Genomic DNA, 24,520 nt, shown 5'->3' on the forward strand with positions numbered 1-24,520 from the left:
GATAAACTAGCACTCAAAGCACCAACAAAAGTCACGTATAATATTTATACACATACACACACAAATAAACTTTATAATAAAGTATCTTAAAATTACTGGAAACAACCCATATGCAAGCATTTTTTATTGTCTAGTTTTATTTAAACACGACTACCAACTTCCATCTTTCGAGTCTTCGATTATAATATACCACTGGAATCCCTCCCTCATTTCCGAGTACTACCTATCTAGTTTCAGCCTGAAGCTTTCATTTCATAAGTATCTTAGGACAACGGCTACGCGAGGGTAGTTGAAAAAAAGCATTTTTCCACAACAATGTCTGTCGCAGTGTTTATAAGAAAACGTTTTGTATGGAGCGCCTTCATTATTTCGAGAAGCAAGTAAGATGGCTCTAAAGCTGCCCTGTTCATAGTACGGACTGGTTTGTTGTGAAAATTTTATTGTTGTTCCTTGTTGAGTGTTGCTTGAATTTATTGGTAGAGAAATGTTGAAGACTTTTTTGTGAAATAGCTGCATATTTTAGTTTAACTATTGTTTTTTAGAAATGTAAAAATCAGTTTATACTAACAATGGAATTGATGATCAATGGTGTATGTATATTGTGAGAGATCCGCGTTACTCTGCTAACTACGTACTTTCAAAAACTATTTTTTTACCATCAAAACTGAAGAAAGCTGACAAGGTTTCTTAGGAGATTTTACGACAAAACGACACGATGCTTCCTCTGTCAGCTTAAGACTTACAGAAATATTTTATAAAGAATGCAAGTGCAGTATAACAGTAGTACAATGAATGCCAATCTCGCAAAGAGATTGTTGCAAGATACAGAACAGTTCTCTTGAAATTCAAAAACTAAACGTTTTTCGTGCCACATTGTAAACGAAAAATTGAAGAACAGAAGTTTTACTTGCATTTGATCTGAGGTTCGTGGATTGATAGCTACGCAGTAAAGAATAGCTCTAAAATAAACTATTTCGATTGCGAGAAATCTCGGATTTGGGAACCCGGTTTTAAAGTCAGCGCCAAAATAAAATTCAAATAAGTCAGAAAGTCGAAGCAAGTCTTCGATCAAAGATTGAAATAAGTAAATGTAAGGAAATGTATACAATTTCTAAGAAAAGACTACATGCTAGACTGAGAAACAGAATAGAGTTTTTTGTCCATAATTACTTTGTGCCGTTTATTCGTACTAAATAGACCTACGAACAATTTTCCTACTCTGCAACAGAGATCAAATATGAAATGTTAAGATATTGCCAGCCTGAACACATTGAGTAGAGGAAAGCACCGTGATACTATTGTAATCATTCATTCTTTCTTTATTTAACGTATTTTTAGCAACAAAATCTTGGTGCACTATGAAAAATTGGCCACTGCAGCCTGCAGAGTAAAGCTTGCATTATTAATTGTAATATTCGTGCCGTGAAAATGAAATTTTTAAACGAAAATAATGCTTCTCAATAGCATGCGCATAAGTTAGTCGTTCCTAGAATTTCTTTTAGTTGTTCATCTGATATTTATACATGATATAGATACATCAAAAGATTAATGTACTTACCTACCAAGGGTGGATTGCACCATATTACCCAAACCATAACGAGCCATCAAATCGCTCTCCATTGGACAAATCGGCAATTTGAAGCCCTGGCTATAGTTAGGTACCTGAAGGAAATGATACAATTCATTTAAGGTAAGTGTCAAAAATCTTACCGTATCTACTAAGCTCGTGGGGCTGAGGAAGAATTTGGATTCCCGCAGCACCGCGCCCACGTGCAAGAAGGACATAGGGGAGTTTTAGTCGGTAAGAGTCCAGCATACCATACCGCCACTCCCCAGGCGGAGAAAGTCCATGAGGATTTCCTCCTGAGGACCCAAAAATAAAACTACTAAGCTCTAAGCTCAGAAAAAAATATACCGGTAATAAATAACCAACACAAGTAAAATAACTTAGAAAAATAATCCGTCATGTAGCACCAACGTAACCAATTTCTTAGAAGTTCAGTGATACTACTAAGTTGTACAAACGAGTAATCATTAAGTATGATTAATGTTACTTTGACTGAGTGTTAGTAACTGCTCGGGAAACTCCTTTGTTAGTCGCGGTGAGAGATTTCGTCTATTACATGTTGGTATTATGATTGTTATAGCAATAAGGTTGGTGTAAGTGGATAATTATAATTGTTTTGCGTGGTATAAAATGTACTGTTTGTAGCTCTAGCAGAGGTCTAGCAAAATACAGCTGCATTGCCTGATTACTTATACTAAATTAAGGATGGATGAAAGATGTTGATTTTTTTACTGCCATAGTAAAAAAGAATTACCTACTTATCGAGGTAGAACATACTTTTTAGTAACACTTTTTGCCCGTTTACAAATATTGCCTGAAATTGTTCACCACTCAATGCACGATTTCAGACTTTTAAGTGTTTATTAAGTTTTACTAATGTCTTCTGTAAATTAGTTTCCAATTGCATTCCAATGTCACTTCGATATAAAAAAGTACATTTCTACTTCTATTCATAGCTACGGATTATACCACGCTCGCAACCCACTATGCCAATGAGTTCCGTAGAAATAGACGTACAAATCATTAGTAATGATTAATGTTTGTCCTGACTGGCGGTTTGTAACAGAACAACGCCTTTCAGTATACAACTGTGTATTTATCTACATATGTTTGGTGGCAAATGATTTCGTGTTTTGATTAGGATTAGAAATAATTTACTCATGTGATTTTGTTAACGAAATTTTGATGTGACCGGTTAGAATTGGTTCTAAATTCAAAATAAGTCAGGCCAGATGAAGTTTTTTTTCATTTGTTTTTGTAAGGGGAACATTGTGTCGATTTGATTCTACATATTATACAACGACTTTTGATTCTAAGTTTAGCTTCTGGGAGCATGGGTCAGGCAAATAACTTTTGTGTCTGGGTTTGAAAGAGTCATGTGGTTGTACAACAACCTTGTAGTGCCAATGCAATATCGTGATAGTTTATCATGATACCCAAACATTTTATTACATATTTTTTCTATGTTGCTATAAATATAAATAGCGTATTTTTACCCCAATAATAACATGTTATAGTATCCCTCTTCCGCTCATCACAAATGGTTCAAAAGGTCAATTGCAATCCCGAATCGATTTCTAAAACCTCTTATAACTTTCACCCTTGTTTGACTTTTGTTCCTAAATTCATTCTGAGATTCCAAAAGAAGTAAAGTAGATAAGGATATTTTCGAGTAAGACGATCTTGAATTAATTATTTAGAACCGATTTGCTGAAGTAGAGTAAGCAGTAAATACATGGATGATATGATAAAGTTATTTCCTACCTTAATAGTTTGCATAGATAATGTAAGTTAAACCGATGACAGATAGAAGAGTAGTATCACTCTCCATGATAGGTACGAATCATAAAAGCACAATCTAGATTATTTCTATTCAGATTTCAGAACACCCTAACACACATAAATCTATCTAAACACGAAACCAATTCTTCGAACAAATACAAGCAAACGATTGATTGATGAATATATGCCAAATACGGCTCGTACATTGAACGAGCGATCAGCCGTAACTTACCCAGCAACGCGTACTAAAAACGTTTTAAATCGACGCTCTCAACAGACAAACGTGCCTAAATCCATCAATTGGGAGGCTAGGAACTCGGTCAAGCCCGTGACATACGTGAGCCAATATCTCTATGAAGTAACGGATGGTAGAATTAATGGAGATATGCCAAATGGAAGTGAATATGAATGTGAGGATCAGGTTAGCCTAGAAACTGATCGCAAACACTGGGGTATGCTGACCTTTTTGTAAGCCACAGTTTGGCTAGATGAGGGGAATATTTTAGGCATCTGGGTATCATCCTTTTTTGTGTTAGAAATATTGATCCGCATACTGATCATAATACTTTCATAAAACAATGTTACTCATAAATAGATGAACTTTAATTATTTTAGAAACATGTATCTAAGAAATAAATATGACGGTGAAAATAGGAGATGTTTTCAATACGATAGATATAATGTGGCATATCTGATTCGTTTCTATGATTAGAGTTCGAGGACCATCGTCTCTTATAAATACGTGACCTATTAGGTAATTTTCCAAGAAATAAAACTGAAGGATACTTGAATAGGCTTTTATAAAACTGCGTAGGTTTAGATGGATCAATAGTAAAGTATTATTTTTCTTTTCTTGACGAAGAAATAGTTCCTCAAGACGAGTTACGAGTGGCTTTGTTCAATATGTTTATTTTTACTTACCTGAAAATTAACCTTCAAAATTATTTGCGAAGTATAAAGGACTGAAAATAAACAGGAAGAAACTGCCACAGCTTTAAGTCTCTCAATTAGGTTACCAATATTTGTAGAAGAAGTCACGCGAAAACGAAAGGAAATTACAAGGACGGAGAACTAAGAACTTATGACGAGTTTTTGAGGTTCAATGCTTAGAAGTTCAAGACGTTTGAAGAGCCATTTTGAGGCACTAAACAAAACTTATATAGCTCAAAAAGATTGTGTGTTAGTACCCTAAAGGCTCCGAAACTATTGAAAAGATTTGAAAAAATATTTTACTATTGCTGTCATTGAACATCCTTGGCAGTCGTTACGGGTGGTCAGAAGCCAGTAAGTCTGACACCAGTCTAACCAAGGGGTACCGGGTTGCCCGGGTAACTGGGTTGAGGAGGTCAGATAGGCAGTAGCAAAGCACTGGTACTTAGCTGAATCCGGTTAGACTGGAATCCGACCCCAACGTAGTTGGGAAAAAGCTCGGAGGATGATGATTTTACTATTGGGATAGCATATACTTTCCCTGGATAAAATACTTAGGCTCTATTTATCTGGATACGGGAAGAAGTTTCCCGGGACGCGGTAAAAACTACGAGAAACAGTTTTTATACTAGGAAATATTTTTTTCTTTGAAGTAGATGTAAAATTGGGAGCATGTTCGAAGAAAATTAATCTACGTCATACACCTACATTGTGTAGCATTTCCTTGAAAATCTTGTGTTGCCTGAAGATGCATAATGAATAAACGCACGTACATTGTACCAACATAGTTATATCTATATGAAGATGAAGTGGTTCTTACAATAGGTAGTGGGTGGAAATGAATACGTTATTATTTCAGCGTTTTTGGTTAAAATTCCATGTAACTCGTTATCATTAATTTATTTACTTATTTTTGAGTAGTCAGGGCTGTCTGATACGGAGAGTGAATGATTTTATTTTTAGGTACTCCCACAATATTCCGTAAAACAAAACAAACCTAACATAATATTAGTTCATTATTTACTTAATTAGTTTTCAATCATACTAGAACAAACCCACAAAAGTTATCAGGTTTCCCGCACACACGTAGTGAGGTGAGCGCAGGGCTACCATTAACCAATCAACGCTCACCGTTGCGGCTTTTTATCTTTGCGTTAACTCAATACCTCCCATTGATTTCCAATAATTTAGTCTATTTTAATTAAAATCATTACAACGAAATGAGTTCGCACGTAATTGCTTTTAGTTTCAGCCAGCATAAATTCAATATGGAGCTTCACGGCCCAATGAAATATGGAAACGAACTAGCTCCCGAACAAAAGCGAATTCAGCTTTATTTTAAAACAAATTCCTATAATGTACGTTTGGTTGATTGTGGCTTTGTTGTTCGCGATTCATATTACACGAGAGTTGTATATCAATTAGGAAATTGTTAAACGATTTCAATGGAAACGCTGTACGTATGGGTTTTGGGAGCTAATAAGTGTATGCTCCATATTTATACGGTAGTTAATATTACACGGGTATCTTGACACAACTGAATAAATAAATAAAAATATTTGGTTTTTGTGTTAGTGAAATAAATGACCTCCATTCATTTTACAACGATTCCTTGACTTGGATCGATTTCAAGGTTGAGCAAGTTGAATCAGGATTTCCCTTTACCGTTTTCTTCGCTGTTTCATAACCCTAAAAATACCTTAATTTAGGTAATAGTTACTCATGTCTCTAAAGTGCCTAAGTATCACCGTCATCAAAACAAAACATAAGCCTTTGCTTCCTTATACCTCGAATCCTATTTACTCTACATACACACAACAAAATTGTCCTCACCCTTTATTTATATTACAAGCACGAGTAGTGCTCAAAGTAAATAAATAACTGTTAGTCGGGGCTAAAGATAATTTAGTTGTCACTTCGTACAATGGTTCTCAAAGTTTCCACTCATAAACCGTGGTTGTAACAACAAGCGGTTAACTGTTATAAAAGATAAACGAGTTAGCTGGACTGGGAAGACTGGGGATTAAAGTGTATCATACTTCTTTGAGCTTTTCGTATGTTTTGAAGTAAGGAAGTTGAGACCGAACATGGCTGTGAACAATTATTGACTCCTACTGTATCCGTACACTTATTGGTTATCTATTGGCGGTGATAATCTTACATCATCAGGCGATTTAAGAATAGTAATCATAATTGCTTACACCTCCTTGTTTGAAAGGTAGCCCTTGCTCTACCCGTATACATATACATATAGGAGCGGAAATATATGCGAGACACAATTGATTTTATGTTGTTTTATAACAAGCGACATACAAGCAGTAATGTGTTCCTAACATAATTCGGCCATTGTGTCTATCATCAAAAAATAATAGAAACACAGACTAATTTCCATTACATATTTGTTTATATCAAAAATAAAAACCAAAAAGAATCTAACCCTAAAAAGCAAAAGAAGCAACAAAATTAAATTAAAATTACTAACTCAGTAAAATATTATGAATACCCAAAGGCATTTGACCAAACTCATTTAGTCAGCGGATATGAGACGTAAGTTAAACATTCAATATTTTTCTTCCATATAACGTTAAGAGTATCCACACACTGCCGACTAAATAGTCGGCCGACGGTTGACCGACAGTTGAGCTGATGGCTGACAATATTTTTTTAAAGGTATCTTGACACCAATCAAAGATTCCAGTTAGTCTGACACCGGCTAAATACCTGATTTTTAAAATGTGCGTTCTACCATTCACCTTCGTACTGATTTATAAGCCCAAACAAATTATCGGCCGACTAAAAGTTTGCAGTGTGCTACTCTAAAGGTTGCACATTAATTGGGTTTCACCGTATAAGTCGAGTGAATGAACTGAATATCGAGCTTAATGAAAGCCTCAGGTACCACTTGAACTGGTCGCGGTTACCGTATTGAACGAACGAATGAACTATTCCCATATTTTACGACTTTGACTTCGAAGATAATTATTCTGTACAGGCTGGAAAAATACTTCTCTATGAATATGTTTTATTGGAAGCTGAATGATATTTGCTTAAAGGTATTTTTAAATAGAGAAGAGGATGAGTTCCTGGCTTAGTAACAGCATTTTGTTAACCGAATTCCCACAAAAAGGAGGAGGTTCTCAATTCAAATCGAGAGTAGAAGGTCTTCCTACTACCAGATTTTATGGCGTTGTACCTACCATTTATCTATATTTTAAAGTCATACAAAAGAGGTATCATGTTAACCGGCAAATGGGCTGTAAAATGCCATATAATGTCAGACTACATGGAAATACCAACTCAGATGGTTGTGTAAAGGCTAGATAGGTTAACCACAGAGCATACATGGCTTACCATGGTAGAACATTATTAATCCTTCTGTTATTGCAAATGCCTAAGCTTCAACTTAGACTTAAGCTAAATTCACTAACGTAGTTCCGACATTCTCGAAGTTTCTGAGATAATCGAATCTTCATTCGATTACTGCGTAGGTGATCCCTATCAGATTACTACGTAACTCTAATCGGATAAAAATCTGAAAAATACAGATAGTCTTACGTAACTACAACATGAATAACTAATGTGTTTGTATATTGAAGGAATTCTAGAAAATAAATGTAATAAGGTGTAGCATAGGTATATCGAAAGATTAAGTGGTAGAATCAAATGAGAAAAAAATCCAACAGTCAACGAAAAAAAAAATACCCGTTTTGAGTGAAAAGTTCTGGAGTTATGACAGTGAGAATATTCGGGAGTCATCTTCACTCTTCTTAAAATAGAGACATTTAAGCGACATGGATTTTGAAGCAAGAGATAAGGGCGAGACATATTAGTTTAAAACCAGAAGTCAAGTGGTTCGCAGGCTTACCAATTAAGAAGACTGAATACAGAATTGGTCAGTAATATTATAAACAAATTCGCAAGCCACATAAGAGACCCTTAATTAATGACCACACAACTACCGTATCTCAGATTCCACCGAAGAAAACAAACCGTAAAAGCCCACTGTATAAAACATGAAAGGTTTAGTAAATAAGTTACACGGACTACTATAATGAATGAACTCGATATCGCCCGTAATGAGAACCCGGGTAATACGCCAAGTAGATGCCCGGTTACCGCAATACGATACATTCATACCGTTGATATTTTACACGGATGTACAAGTTAAGTTTTTCTGGAAGCGACTTTTATGGTAGTTTTATGAAAAAAATCGCCAGTAATTTTTGATAAATTCATATAGTTTATAACAGAAGGTAATTGAGATAAGAAGCAATAGATATAAAAACTTAGACATGGATTATGCTTTAATTATATTTGTCATTTGTGCTATTTCACTTTATTTGCAATTTCAAATCACTCGTATAGTTCACTTATTTTGATAAAAAATCCAAAAACAAAAATGTTTTTGAGACCCCAATTTTCTGTAAATATTTATCGCTACACTATTATACCAGTCGAATATAAAACTAGCCTTGAAGACAGCACCCAAACCACGCTCAAACCACTTCCATAAATTAACCATCCTCACCTTACGTCGCCGTCGTCAACTTTCTTCCGTGCACACCAAAGCTCAGTTGGTTTCAAACCGCGCTCGGTGACGGTCGCATTCCCCGATACCGGTGTTTCTCGCGTTGTGTTCTACTAGTTACGATCGGTACAGTATTCTTTTTTCAAATTCATTTTTTTTTAAACTTTGTCCCCCGATTTCACCCTCGGTGGTTTGACAGTGTTGCCAATTTTATTTTTCGTTTGAAAAGTAATTAAATAAGTTTTGTGGTTTAAAAGCTATGAATGAATTTGTGGTTCGAAGGTGAAGTCGGGTACTTTGTACAAGTATGTATGAGTAGAATTAAGTTATTTCTTCTCCTTATTTTTGGCGGTGTTTTTTTGTGTGTTTGAGTATCGGATAATGTGTTATTTATATTAACAGCTTTGTTAACTCAAAATCGGTATAAACTTAACGGGTAAGTCGAATAGTTATAAATCTCCGATTTATAACTATTACTATAATTATTAACACTTACCACACAATATTTTTTAGTTAGGCAGAGAATTTGAAGTTATACTATTGTTTTTGATTTGGTACTTCGTTTAAGTGCTAGGATTGGCAAGTTCCAATGAGTTTCGCAGATAAATAGTCACCTCTAACCTTGTAATGATTAACTACTGGTACTTACGAGATTCTGATGTTTACATTTAAACAAAGCAATTTTATTGTTTGATAATGTTGGTTGTTACTATGGTTGTATAATGTTGTATTACGCATTTTGAAAGATTAATAGTTAGACAATAAAAAATACACCTCTTATAGAGTTTTAAATGGAAGCTAATAGGAAGAAAATTATATATATTTTGCTGTAGGATTTTTTTTAATTCTTAGTCTTATTTTTGACAGAAAGTAGGACAACTGAAACTATTGTTTTCTACGATGACTGGAACTTGGATAGTAAACACAAAATTAATTAATTAGTGTTATTTGTAACCCGCTGGCCTGACATCATTGTTTTATGAACTAAATAAAGATATTGATGTCAGATCTTTTAAATAGTGAACTATTTTAAACTAGGCAAAGTCAGTTCATTGCCTTTAGATTCCGTCCCACACTTACATTATGTAGGTAGGTACCTAAGTAAAATTAAATTTTAATGTTTCATGAGGACATCTCTTGGACTTACACAACCTATACTTTAAGTATAGTTTAACTCCAGGCCATGTTTTTGTGCTGTCTTATCTTTTGTCTAAATCGGTTTAAAAATCTAAAGAGGACAATGGGAGGGAAAAAAAAAGAATCCTTAAAAACACTCATCTATGATTATCGTATGTACTGCAACATACAATCTCATTTGAATCAATCTACAATGTGATTCGATACCCATTAATTCGACACTTTTACGATATGTCCACCAACAATTTTATATAGAATCAGTAATATAACAACACTGACGTTATTTTATTGACAAGCTTATTCCTAAGCTATAGAAATAAAAATAAAGTTGTCAATAAAACCCAGCATACGGAAGAAATACTGAATAGGTAGAAATCTATGAAAATTCTCCACGTAGTACCACTTGCGATTCGATTAGTTCCTCATGCATTTTATAGTGGATTCATTTAAATAATGAGCGGTCTTTGTATTTTCCTGCTGTTTTGCTTTGCTTAGACTTTTATAAATCCAGGAACTTGCAGTTTTAGTTTTGCATTTTATACTTAGAAGCTTTCTGACCTCTTATTCAATGTACTGAGAAATGGTAGTCTTTGTTTTGAGAAGTTTTTTTTTGTTTTGGTGTTTTTAGGATAAGAGACAATGTTATTAATATTATATCTGGTGATAATAATAAGATCTTAGAATCTCACAGGAGTTTAGTTTGGAGTATTTTTTGTGTAATATTTATTATGCAAAAACAAATTGGTGTTCGATATAAAAATTAAAAGTATATAGGTATATTAAATACTTATTAGGTGTTTTAAATACCGTTTTTATCATTTTAATGACTGCAGCGAGTTCATCAACAAATCATTAAAAAATAAACATTACTCTTAAAAATGAGGTTTGTTATGCCAACGAATTTTTTTTTTAAGTTCATTTTATTGCCTGCACTCTGGCCTCATTTTCATATGGCCAGTTCATACCTTGTTACAAACAGCAGTTTCATAACATACACTTAAATCTAAGTTCAAATTAATGCTCTCAATGTAACACTCGGTCGGTATACAAAATGTGATATTTTGAACTAGAGTAGGTACATTGTTTGTAAAGATACTGTCGTGTATAACGATAGTGTTAAACTCACTTAGAAGATATTTTGATGGTATTCAATTTACGTCTAAAGACTTGTTTACAGATTGGTTTATTTTATCAAAACGTTTTTGTAATTGGCTGTCATTTTATATGTCAGTTTGAAAAATACTGTTTATCGACAGTTAAATTTCATGTTTATTATGATAATATCCATCATTAACCATTTAATCGCTGTGTCCAACATGTTATATTCATAAATTAGATCATAATAAAAAAAATGCTTGACCACAAACAAATAATACGAAGCAAATTATTGACTTACCTAAGTATAGGCACGTCTAAAATCTTTGTAATTCACGTTGCAATTTACACTATATTGAGGTTATGTAAAGAAAATTATGGCGCAAACCAACACAACTGTCAATTTTCCCGCGCATTTGCGACTTGATTAAAGAATAGAGGTTCGTTATTTAGTCTGTAATTGATAATGGAGTGAAACGATTTGAATTTAGAATTGCATTATATTATTTTTTATTCTTTAAAGTTTATTGACCTTGTTTTTTATTAGATTAAAATGATTATGGCCAGTTTTAAAAACGAAGGAGAATTATTTCTAGACTGAAATGCGAGGTTATGTGGAAATTATACGGTCGCCAGCACTTTATGGTGATCTACTTTTTAATGACATATTATATTTTATTATTTATATACTATTTATTTTTTATTATGATAAGATTATGTAATTTTTTTGTATTGTTTGTATCTAATATATATATGGATTTAAAGGCCCGAAATAAATGATTTATTATTATATTATGTAGTATACTTATAGATTAATTTTCGAGTTCAATTTTGTATTTGCTCTGTAAAATAGACGTACCAAAATAGGCACAGAACTTGGGCCCAATTAATGAAATCGTGACCATACGTGAAAATGAATAGAAAATATCTACTTATGGACTATTGCCAAACATAAGCCATTAAGTTTAACGCCATTAATATTATAATCATGGATTACAAATGGCCTATCGCCAAGTACTGCAGCTGGTGCATTTTATGTTTTATTTCGCGTTAAAATCATGTCATTAAAATAGCTGAAAACCACATTTTATATTTGGCACGAGTTTGGGAAGCTTTGTGAATGTACCAGGAGAGCAGTAGTCGATGGAGATGTGATTTTAAACTTTGAGGCTTTGAGTGGTTTGTGAGAGGATTTGGAAGGAAAATAGAGACGGTAAATGGGTGTGTCTAAGTTGGCTAATTAATGCGTATATCAGGTGATTACCACATTGAAAGAATATACGCAATTTAGCTACTTATTTTAGCTCTCTTGTACTAGATCGAAGCTTGAGGATTAATTCATTTCTTTTTGTTTTTATCTCCTTGGAGCTACTTTTAAGAGTTACCTTTAATTTCATGATATGCCTATACTACCTTTTATGTATCATCATCATCATCATCATCATCTCAGCCATAGGACGTCCACTGCTGAACATAGGCCTCCCCCTTTGATCTCCACAGATACCTGCATCCAGCGTCTTCCGTCTTCTTCTTCTTTTATGTATAAAAATCTTAAATCCTTACTAACATGTTACAAACGTCAATAAAGAAACTGGCGGTCTCCCGCGCTTTCACGCCAAAACTACTGGACCCATTTAAATGAAATTGGGTAGGTTGTCACATTGTCTAGACCCAGAGAAAGAGACGCTACTTTTTTTCCGGTTGCAAAAACTAGTTCGGGTGAAACCACGGGTGACTAGATGTCATCAAATAATGATACAAAGTCATCTCTGACATTGACAACAAGCGTACAGAGTATGATTACGAGTATATCTCGCTATTACATATAATTATCGAGTAATTAGAGCATTATTTCTATATAATTAGGCTTCATAATTACGAATGGACGCCGTAGTTAATTAATTATTCAAACTGTAATGTGACACAACTGTCTGCTTTTATGATGGTATAGTTTTTGAGGATTATTTTGTATACGTTTTATGACATGTACGTACATATCATTTTGAAGGTGACCGTCGTTCAGAAGGATAAAGTTAATCTGAATATGTGTCAATGATTTGAAAACAGTCATCTGATTTACTTGTACTAAAATACTAAATACAGCGTGACCGTCAACGTTCTAAGGGTAATTCTCCAATTTTAAGTACTCCATTAAAAATAAAAGTGCCAAGAGGCATACAGACCTTATGTAGGTACTGTCATAATCCTACTAATAATATAAACGCTAATGTTTGTATGTCCATGTGTATAGTACAATTTTGTCCCTGTACACAAAGTCATTGAATAGAATATTAACAAAAATTGGCAGTAATAATAGATTATACTTCAGAACACCTTTTTCCCAAATACAGGAAATAGTTCCCTTGTTATGCAAGCAACAGCTAGGCCAAAATTATTAGTAGGCCAGGATCAATAAAACACTTCACCTATCACTTCATCTACATTTCAATCACGTCCTGTCCTTTGTCTTAGCTAACTTCACAAACAAAGAGAAACAACTGCCAACGCCCATTATAACATTGTTATACTCACCAAAAAATAAATTATAGATTCCTCATTTTACGTGTAAGGCAGAATATGCGTGCGTTATAGTTATTTAGGTAAAATAGGTCATTAAAACAAATGGCGGTCGAATGATGTTCGCAGTAATAAATAATCAAGCGCTGTAGGGCGCTTTTTATGTATATTGTACTAATATGTATATTATAGTTATGTGATGGAAGAAGAAAATAAAATGTAGCGCTTTATGCGTGAGTAGTTGTTGGTAAAGGTAAACAATGCACGTGTTAGATTATTGTATATTTCTTGATTTAAACTAACTCTGTAAACGAACTTTAAATGACAAATGATTGAATATTTTTACTGTCTCTGTAAACGCACATGAAAACGAGGGTACCTTTATGTAATTGTTTTATGTTCATTAAATTTTATATCAAAATTCTTACATGTTTAATGATTAAAATAAATATTAAAATTATCGTTATAAGTTTTAAATAAGATTTGGTGTGTTTAAATTAGTTTATTTCAATTAGGAATTTAGTTATTTGTGTATAAAGCTTACTTGTCTGTGATTGGTCAATTGTGGCGGGATAGTATGACTGTTCGAAATAATGTTTTAAAATAGTCATGGCACTTTTCTGGTGGACGTTGAGGTGTAGACAACACACGAAAGTTAAGTATTCTTCCTGATTTATATTTTCTTACTGTAATGTGATTATTGTAGTTGTTGTCTTGTGTATTATTGTGCTGATGTTTAAAATGTATAGTGATCTATCGCTTTATACATGTCTTTAAGATATATTTATGCTGTATTACATTGGGTTACCATATGGAATTATTTCTTTATGATATATAATATGATTTATGTTTTAATGGGTTATAACCATACAGACAGAATTGTGTTGCTGGGGAGTTTGTTCCACCACTTCTTCTTCCCAGCAAAAACACATAGGAAGTGGTGAAGGGTGGGCGTTTTGGGGGCTGTCTATTGTAAAATCCTGACGTTCTAAAAGTGCTGTTTTGCAGCCAAGTTTGAATAAATGATTTTTCATTTCGATTTGATATTGATCATAGAAAATGTTTTATTTATTTTTTTATACCTTTATGTTTATTCCTTGCTTTCTACACTTATTCTTGGGATTTCAATAATTAAATAATACACTAAATTGCTCTATTATGTATCAAATCTAACACACGCGTTTATTGCATACCTAGTAGTAAATTCACATGCATTGTCAAGTTTTTCCCTATATGTAGGTAATTTATTGTATTTTTCGGGTTCAGTGCAGTATTTAAAATGTCTAACGGCCAGTTTCTTCATCAAAAGTTAAAGTTAAAGTAATGTCTAAAGTAAAAGTAATGGTCAAAAAGGTTTTTTCAAGGCTAAAGTGACAGCAAAACTAACAGAAAAATTGAATTTGACCGTTACTTTTACTTTAGACATTACTTTGACTTTAACTTTTGATGAAAAAACTAGCTGTTAGTGAAACAAAATTTCAGGTTCAAGTGTGGAAAGAATTATTTAGTTTATTTCATATTACAAATAAAAAAATATGTGTCCTCCTTAATGAGTATTAAATAGTAATATACGATAAGCACAATAAATAGTTACTAGGCAGAACAAGACTCCTTGTCACTATTTTTAAGAACAATGGCTTAACATGCTTTCAGTAAAAAAGTATACGTATTCGACGAAAAACCAGCAGACACGAGATTAAAACACAAGATTTTCTATCTTAGACAATATTCCAGGAAAACTACTTAGGAAAACTGAAAGCTCAAAGATTAACAAGCTTTTACTGCCAATACTTATTTAAACCGCACTTGATTAAACTTCACTAAGTATATCTAGAACTATTAGTTCAAAACTTTACAATTTCAAAATAAGTTTTACCCTAGTCCGTTTTATTTCTGGACTTCGTAGTAGAAGTAATTCATCTTAATTATAAACTGGACAAACTTACGTTTTGTAAATTCATTGTTAAGTTATAAAAGAGAAATAGAACTAACCCCCGTACTCCGAAACCTTTAATGATTACTTAAGTCCCTCCTTGGTGACGGATTGTCAACGAAATCCTTCACTAAGGAATGGCTTAAGTAATCATTAAATGCCCCTGAGTGTAGGGGTAAGTAAGGTTTGTTTAATTTGTTTTGCTGGTACTAACTTCCTTGATTCCGCCTAATATATGACGATGATGGGTCAAGAGATCATGGTTTGAAGGTAGATGTATCTAGATCTCGCATGCATAAAGCCAGCCACATACAGTGAAAGTATAAGCCTACTATGCTATGCTACGTACGATGCTACGTGTCTACGCTACGTATTCAATCTCGTAGCAAGCCTAGCGCATTTTGCTACTACACTCGAGCCTTCTGATTATTGAAAATCGATACATAATATCTAATGCCATTAGCCAGATTTTTGGTTGTTAAAGTATTTTGTCCCTTTTGGTACAAATATGAAAGGAGACCAAATTATCAAAATTATGAAAGAAAGATAATATTTTCAATTTTTATCTAAAGATGAAGAAGCCTTATAGTCTGTTTACTGTCGAATTATATTATAAGAGAAGTAAATAAAAGTTTTTCTAGTAATTGAGTGAGGTCGATAGTCCTGACAGCAATTCCCGTAAGTCACAAAACTTTTTTATTTATTCCTAAGTTCCTGGAAACAATTTATTTGTTGGCAATACTTTTGTTTGACGGACGCTGTTATTTATTTACGCATATAAAAACCTTGTACGATGCATAAAATATTTACTAAATAAAAAGATGGAATACAATAGAGGAAAGACTATAACTGACTTATCTTACTAAATGTAACCATTATTTTATACACTGACTTGAATAATCCTTTTTAATACAAAAACATTTACATACAAACAACTATATCAACAGAAAAATCAATAAACAGCTAGTTACTCAGTTACGGCAACACAATACTTGAAACATGTTTCCACTTTTGACCCCATAGCATTCACTCATCAGTCTCAGTAAAGTTCATTGCCCTCTTGCCGAGAGCATAAACTCGTGTATAAAAACCTGCCTAATTAAAAAGCGTTGAACACATTTTAACTAAAAAAGGTTTTAATTAATTTGTCGTACACAGCACTGTCAATAAACTGAACTTAATTAGTAGGTACTTCAACTTTTACTAATGTGATGTAAGAGTGTGTTTCCACTGCGTCATGAAAAAGGTATCGTGGGACGAATGTTTAAACAGCTATTATTAAATTGAATCGCATTTTGAGTACTGGTCATTCGCAAAATGTTTTTTTTTTTCTTGTAACACTGCTCAAATTTTGTCTATCACATTGACATTTTTCCCCCAATTGAAAGTAAGTTCACGCCCTATTCTCGATGTAATACGTTGAACAATCACTGTGATACATATTTTTTTTATGTTAGGGGTAACAACAGCTAAAATACACGTTTCCACATAAATCATCCGCACAATATCAGTCAATCAATCAATCGTTTATTACTTCACTTTGTACATAATTTTACAATGTTTTGATTTTCTAAAAAGGGCTGATGTAAGATTTCCCTGAACTATGTAAAAACCTGTGTCTCAGGCGTAAAAGAGCTTATTATAATATATGTTGATAATTTAAAAATATTGCAGCTCACACTCTCCTCATATTGACAAAAGTTTAAGTTATATGTGATACTTTACATAGGAAATAATACAGGCAGTGAAACTCTTCAGTATTTTGACATTTACGTCACGGTGGAAACACAGCCTAACAGCCAGTTAATATTCTAACTAGTTTTCCTGTTAATTTAGAGTAATTGGTTCCTTATCTTCAAGTAGGGTATGGGTTATGGGTTAATTAAGGGGGAATATGGTACAAATTCAGTATGTATACGTATGTTTACGGGAAATTAGATTTGACATTAACACCATGTTATCTATTTTGTGGTACTGTGGTAAGTTTGTTTTAGTATATCTAGACACACGGCAGTGTGTCCGCCAAGTTCAAGCAAAAAAAGCGACACACCGGCCGTGAGTTATATTACACGAACCATTTCGGGCCAAATTCGACCCCCCTATAACTCAAAATCTATTTTATTTACGCATATCAAATTTCTAGTATCTGTTGAGACCCCTCACTTATCTAAAATACAAAATTTCATTAATATACCTATTGTAGGTCTTGAGATATTGACGTCAGAAAATCGCTATTTTTACTATACACTCACTGATTGACTGACTGACTAACTGACTCACTCATCAAAAACCTAGACCACTTCCAATGGTCGTATTGACTTGAAATTTGGCATGGAGGTAGGTCTTTATGTCAAGGTAAAGGGAAAAATCTGAAAATGGCCAAGTGTGAGTCGGTTTCAAAATAATGAAGGTGTAAATTTATACCCGGTGTAAATTTATACCCCTAAGGAACTAAAACGAACTAAATTTATCTATATTTATATAATACAAGCCGTTTTCCCGCGGTTTCGAATTTTTAAAAACGATCCAGTAGTTTTTGAGCCTATTCATTACAACCAAACAAACAAACAAAGTTTTCCTCTTTATAATATTAGTATAGATATCTTCGAATGGTCGTACCGATCTAAAATTCGTTACAAAGGTTTGTATTTAGTCAAAGTAAAGTAAAAATCTGAAAACGGCCAAGCGTGAGTCACTTTCGAAAATAACGAATGTGTAACTTTGATCCACGAACATAATATATGATAACATGTCGTGTCAGTCAGTTGGTAAATCTAGTCCATTTAGTTAATCTAGTTCATTTCTTTGTAAGAAGCATAGTGCATATTCAAAAATCTGAAAGATAGTATAAATGATACATTTCCTTAACTAACTTAATAATAAGAAAAAAATAAAATAAACAACCTTACAAAAATAAATGAAATCCCACCAAAAACAAAAATGTGAAAGACTACCAAGTTCGATAATATAGGAATGATTCGCCTATAATATAATAAAGAGGTTTTTTTTGTTTGTTTGTACCCTAAAGGCTGCAATACTACGAAACCGATTCTCGACCACAATCTTCTCGGGTAACATAGGCTAGATTTAATCCCGTTGCGGGCAGTCGTTCTCACAGGATGCAGGTGAAACTGAGGGAAACTGGCTAGTGAAGAATATTTTAGCAAAAAAGGATTTCAGCCTACAAGTTAAAAAAAAAATTTTTGATACAAGTTAAATTTCTTTTTAACTAGCTCTTGCCCGCAACTTCGTCTGCGTGGGCAATAGAGAAACGTCAAAATACTACTAATCCCGTAGGCGCATTCTTTCACGTGACAGTATAATTAGGATTACCACTTAGCAGTCGCATAGATTCAATGATCAAAACAACCGTTTTGTGGATGTGACCATTTATCTAAACAAAAGAAGTAAAGTTTTTGACGTTGTGGATATCTCTGGATCTAGTCAGCCAATTTGGAAAATTATTACGTATGGTGCGTAAGTAATTCTCACAGGAAACAGCTATAATCTAGGTATATATGCTTTGAGTCTGACAAAGCTGTCATCTTTACATTTTCTGCAGCTGCTGCGACTAAGATGCCAGAAAGTCTGTCAGTCTTACTATGGATAACGTCTTGTTTTTAATATATTATTGCCATTTAATTTTTAAATAAAAAAATCGTTCCAAAAACATCCTCTAATAGAAAGACCCATTGTCACCCTTTCCCATAAGCAACCCCAAAAAAGAAAATGCTCCTAAACGCAAAAGACGACTGAGTCATAAAAAGTATCCGTCACATAAGGATATAATAGATAATATTTATGGGAACAAAATTGTTTGAGGGTCATTGCACAATAGCTCATGAAAGGGCCGACCTATGGTGGCCATAACTAGATAAAACTGGTTTATTCTTTTCTGAATATATAGTGAGTGACCAGGGGTCAATATATCTGATCGGTCTACTGTTTGTGGGTAAAGGTTTCTTGTGACACAGACCATTGATGCATCTTCAATGTTAACGTCAGATTTGGGATATCACGATTGAGTGTCCCTCAAAGGCGTCGATATGCTTTATTATTCGGTACTGTCTTGACTAAGGACGCATCTGCATTTACATAATACTACATCATTCAAGGATAACGTAACTATTGATTAGTATATCTAAGCTTAGCTCCGGAGTTTACCAGCTTCAAATAAGCTAAATTAATTCTGCTAAAGACTAAGCACAAAGAGATTTAGAACATTATATAATGCCTAGTTTAAATTAGTCCTGAAATTTATTCATTCATAATCAGTGAATAGAGAGCCTGTTTTAACTATGCGGATCCAATTTAGTTATCAGGTACTAAATAGTTGGTTATTACATTAAAATGGACCCGACAATATATAAAAATTTTATAGCATAGGTACCAGCCGTTTTCCCGTTGTTTCGCGTCCCATGGGTTCTGATGCCCGTACCAGGATAATACCAGCATTTGTTATTAGGAAAAAGTGTAGCTTATAGATATCGGCACGAATCTTGAGCTCTGACCTTCACCTGCGCAGAAGTAATTTATTGGGTCCCTTGTGTGGTATGAAGTGAGGCGCGGGGGCGGGCTAAAGCGGTGATTGGCCCGCAGTGCATCGCGTCATAGCCGTTACTCGGGAATGGTTCTTTGCTAATAAATCACTTCTGCGCAGATGTAGGTCAGAGCTCAAGATTCGTGGCGATAACTATACCTACCACCAATGAAATAATTTTTCGAATCGTTTCAGTAGTTTCAGAACCTTCAAAATACAAACAACCGAAAATGTTTCCTGTTTATTATATTAGTACAGATGGATAGATATACATTGTAAACATATACACCGAGAGGCAGAAACTGTGGACAGAAAAGTGGTCCACACAAGTTTGTTTGAACGTTTCAAACACCTAATGGATTTGGTTTAAATTTTACGTATTTGAACCAAGGGAAAACACTTATATGGTGCTCATGGGAAAACGAAATTAAGTTTTACGCAAAGAGGAAAATGCTTTGAAAATTGATCCCTTGGGACATTAGAATATAACTTCGTATATTTACATCAAACGCTATATAAAATTCAAGTGAAATCAAGTTACTTTGTAATCAGCATTTTATTTTTTAAACGCTAAAATTTTGAAAATATTTATTATTAATTTTGAGGATCATCCTTCAAGTACTGATAAAACACAAGTATTACAGCACTTTCATAAACCTTTGCTTTTTAGTGTCATATACATATCAGGTTTTACTTTACCCGACCCAATGTTTATACATCTTATTTGTTACCCACCTAACTTGAGCCATAAATTCTCCGCCTCTCAAAGCATTCACGCGTAAAATTCTCACAGACCAGGTAGAAGAATTCTATACGTTTTTATTAAAGTTCCAATGTGTAATATCTGGAAGTCGTGGACAGGTGTAACCACCTGTTTGGTTGGGCATCAAACAGACGCGACCTGACTGCGCGAAGGTTGGACAAAGATATTGTAATACTGGCATGGAAAAGGGAACAGTGTTAGGAAAGTATTGGATCGCTGGAGCGAGTTAAGCGACACGTTTGTTTGGCAGCTTCGTAATATATGGTGTTTGACGATTATTAAGTGTGTGACTTATTTTTTTTTGGAATACAGTGCTTTTTTGTATGTTCTCTTTTATAAGTTACTTGCTTCTAGGCCGCGGTTTCACCCGCATCTCGGATGGTGACAAAATCCTTTGTCCTTCTTACGAGTCTAAGCTATCTCCCCTCTAATTTTCAGCTTAAACGGTTCAGCCATTCTTAGGTTATAAAATGTCTAACTAGCACCACTTTCTATTATATGATTTTGATTATCTACTATGATTTTTGTAATTTGTTTTGATAATGTAATTGCGACTTTGAAATGTACCTTCGAGTATAACGTTATAAAAATTGAGATATAAATAAATAAGTCTAATCAGTTAAGTACCTCAATTTGATACCCAATTTCTCAGAAAACAATTCCAAAAACAAATGAAAGTAACATCGTATTTTAACCAAAATTGTTGTAAAGGTATGCGTTAACTAGTAACGCGTGCACAGAAAGAAAGTAAAATAAATTCGAGTAGCATGCACAAACATAATATTACTAATGCTATAGTAATTCATGCCAAAGCTACACAGTTGCGTGTGTAACGTGCGTACGTAGTAGACGTACCTTTAAAATATACTCGTGTACATATTTACGTATTTATTTAAATAATCTATTGCGTGTTTTAGTTGGGTACCTTTAAGTACATACACGTGCAAATATTTTAAAGTAAATATGTGAAGCATTTTGTAGTCTGATACTACCTAGATATTTAAATAAAAACATCATATAAATATGAACAGTACAGTGTGTCAGAAGGAACATACGTAGGTGGAGCAAACCATTTAAGTTAGAAGTCTGTCACTCTCTGTACCTGCAGTGGGTGGGGTCGACTGATAAATACTCACTTCATAAAAAGGCTTATCTTAGCATATTTTTATGTTGAATGTCCATAAACTACCACAATGACTTATTTTAGTCTGAAAAAAGGTCAATATCCCAAAGTTTTTACGTGTAGATAACGCAAGTGACACCCCGATCAAAAGCTAGTACTCACACAAAACTTCAATATGAAAATACGTTTCAGAAAATGTAAATTTATACGTGATAGATAAATGTATTCCTCAGACGATAGATCCACATAGGTATACTTACGGCTTCTAGTGAAATATTTATGCCAAAGTCATAGGTACGAACGCGTCTACAGCTTAGTGTCACATTTGAAAACTAAAAACATATTTTATTTATGAACTGAATAAATTCTGACTGTTTGAATGATTTTAGGAGGCAGTTTTTCAGTATTGAAAGGGTGATTGAAGTTAAATAAATCAAAGTTCGGAATTTGAAGTAGCATTATTAAAATATGTTCAAAAGAAAAAACTGATTACAATAATGGCGATTTTTTATGCTCCAATTTTATTTAGACGTTTAACTTAAAGATGAGTACTTAAAATTCTCTTGCATCCATTAAATTATAGGAAGATCAACAAAACCTAGACAATATTTATATCGATATCTCCTCAGTAATAAATTAGAAAACTAAACACAATTTCTCGGTCGTACTGTAATGAATAAACCTGTACTATATATAATCTCGGTTTAATCTCAGCCTAATTACAAAGGCGTTTGTTTCTGACAGCTAAACTTATATCACGAATTAGGATTGTCTTTAGCATTTCCTAAGATCAAAAACTCTTTGTCTCAACCTTCTTTAGGAAATAGTTTGAATTTCTAGTACCTACTAGTGGGTATTACAAAGTCTTCCATTGCATGTGTTTGTTCGCAGAAAAAAAAATACTGAAGTACTTTCCATGCTGTTTCTACCACTATCAACCGAATTTCATGAAGAAAAAATAGATTTATGATTTAAATATTATATAGCCTAGCAGACAAAGAAAGCTTATAAAGTATTTCAATTAAATTTGGATTCTAAGGTTAAGTTGCCTCGCATTTTTTATTATGAATACTTTAACTTTAAACCTAAATTATTTTCCCCATAAAATATACTAGAACCTATCCCCTAAAAAGTGGTTTAGGTACACATTGCAAATTATTCGTGACAGTCGGTAATCAAGTGAATATTCATGAACGTGACGTTCAACTTGAATATTTTAATCATTGATCGCGCGTGATTGCTATACAGCGATTTACATTGAATTAGTGAACCCCACAATATCACTGTAATTACAATTTTAATACATTTTTAATTCTTAATTGTATCATGCAGCGGTAATTAAAAACTGTTTTTGTAAGTATAGGAAAAATATGGAAAATGTTGAATGTTTTCAAATTACAGTTCCAAGTAATGATTGTTGTCAATTTTCGTCCTGTAACTGAATTATGTTAGTCGTGGTGGCCTAGTGGGTAAAGGACCAACCGCTCAAGTATGAGGGCGCGGGTTCGATCCCAGGTCAGGCAAGTACCAATGCAACTTTTCTAAGTTTGTATGTACTTTCTAAGTATATCTTAGACACCATTGACTGTGTTTCGGATGGCACGTTAAACTGTAGGTCCCGGCTGTCATTGAACATCCTTGGCAGTCGTTACGGGTAGTTAGAAGCCAATAAGTCTGACACCAGTCTAACCCCCTTGGTTATCGGGTTGCCCGGGTAACTGGGTTGAGGAGGTCAGATAGGCAGTCGCTTCTTGTAAAGCACTGGTACTCAGCTAAATCCGGCTAGACTGGTAGCCGACCCCAACATGATTGGGAAAAGGCTCGGAGGATGAACTGAATTATGTTATTTACCCAATATTTTTAAGTAGGCTCTTAATTCGTTACCTACTCAAAATATTTGTCACTGACTATAAAACAAAAATTGGTGTTATTATAACATCTTTTTTTTTCGAATTGGAACCATGTTGCCAGGAAACTAGTGCGTTCAACAAAACAAACTAAACAACGAATTATCTAAAGTCAGTTCATTTTAAGACTACGGCTACGTTTAAAAATAAGGTGGTTGATATAAGTGTGGATTAGCAGCTAACACCTATCACCACCAATCATAGGTCAATGACACCTCAAATATATAATAAGAGTAAATAGGCATAAAAATCGTAGAACTCATCGGAACGGTGTTTACACATTTTTTGTTTCCCACAACATAATTAAGTGCTGTTGTTTGACTTGACACAAAGCTTGTGTTTTAAGTAAACGTGGGTCGGACGGCCTACTCGATGTTTTTTGCTTTAGCTGCTATTTTTCAGCTTTTATTTTGTTTCATAGCTAATGGCGGTTCGTTTGTGATTAAAAAATATTTTGATTTTTTGTTGGTTTTTGGGGTTGGTTGTTAGGGTAAGCTATCGTTTCGCATTGATGGAACTTGAACAGAAGACTTTTTTGTAATACGTCAGTCACATAACATAAACATATCATTATTAGGCCAGTTACTAGAAAAACAGGTCCTAACCGATGAGGAGTATTTAAAACTACAAGTACGAGTTGTAAAAACATCAAATAAGAAAAAAAATACACGTCAAAACTAAAATCTACGTACCTACCT

The 24,520-nt window shown here is 33.8% G+C and overlaps 1 protein-coding gene across 2 annotated transcripts in view; it reads left to right on the forward strand.

Moving 5' to 3' along the window:
- The first annotated feature begins 8,860 nt into the window (after positions 1-8,860).
- Positions 8,861-24,520, forward strand: part of LOC124636557 (connectin-like) — a 48,095-nt gene continuing 32,435 nt past the window's right edge. The window contains exon 1 of one of the 2 annotated variants that reach the window (XM_047172691.1): positions 8,861-8,933. The gene's annotated coding sequence lies outside the window, so the exon portion shown is untranslated. Of the gene's footprint in view, positions 9,113-24,520 lie in introns of both variants that reach the window. The other variant, XM_047172690.1, reaches the window with a different exon arrangement.

Source organism: Helicoverpa zea, chromosome 14 (assembly GCF_022581195.2).
Source record: "Helicoverpa zea isolate HzStark_Cry1AcR chromosome 14, ilHelZeax1.1, whole genome shotgun sequence".
In the NCBI taxonomy this organism is placed as follows: domain Eukaryota; kingdom Metazoa; phylum Arthropoda; class Insecta; order Lepidoptera; family Noctuidae; genus Helicoverpa; species Helicoverpa zea.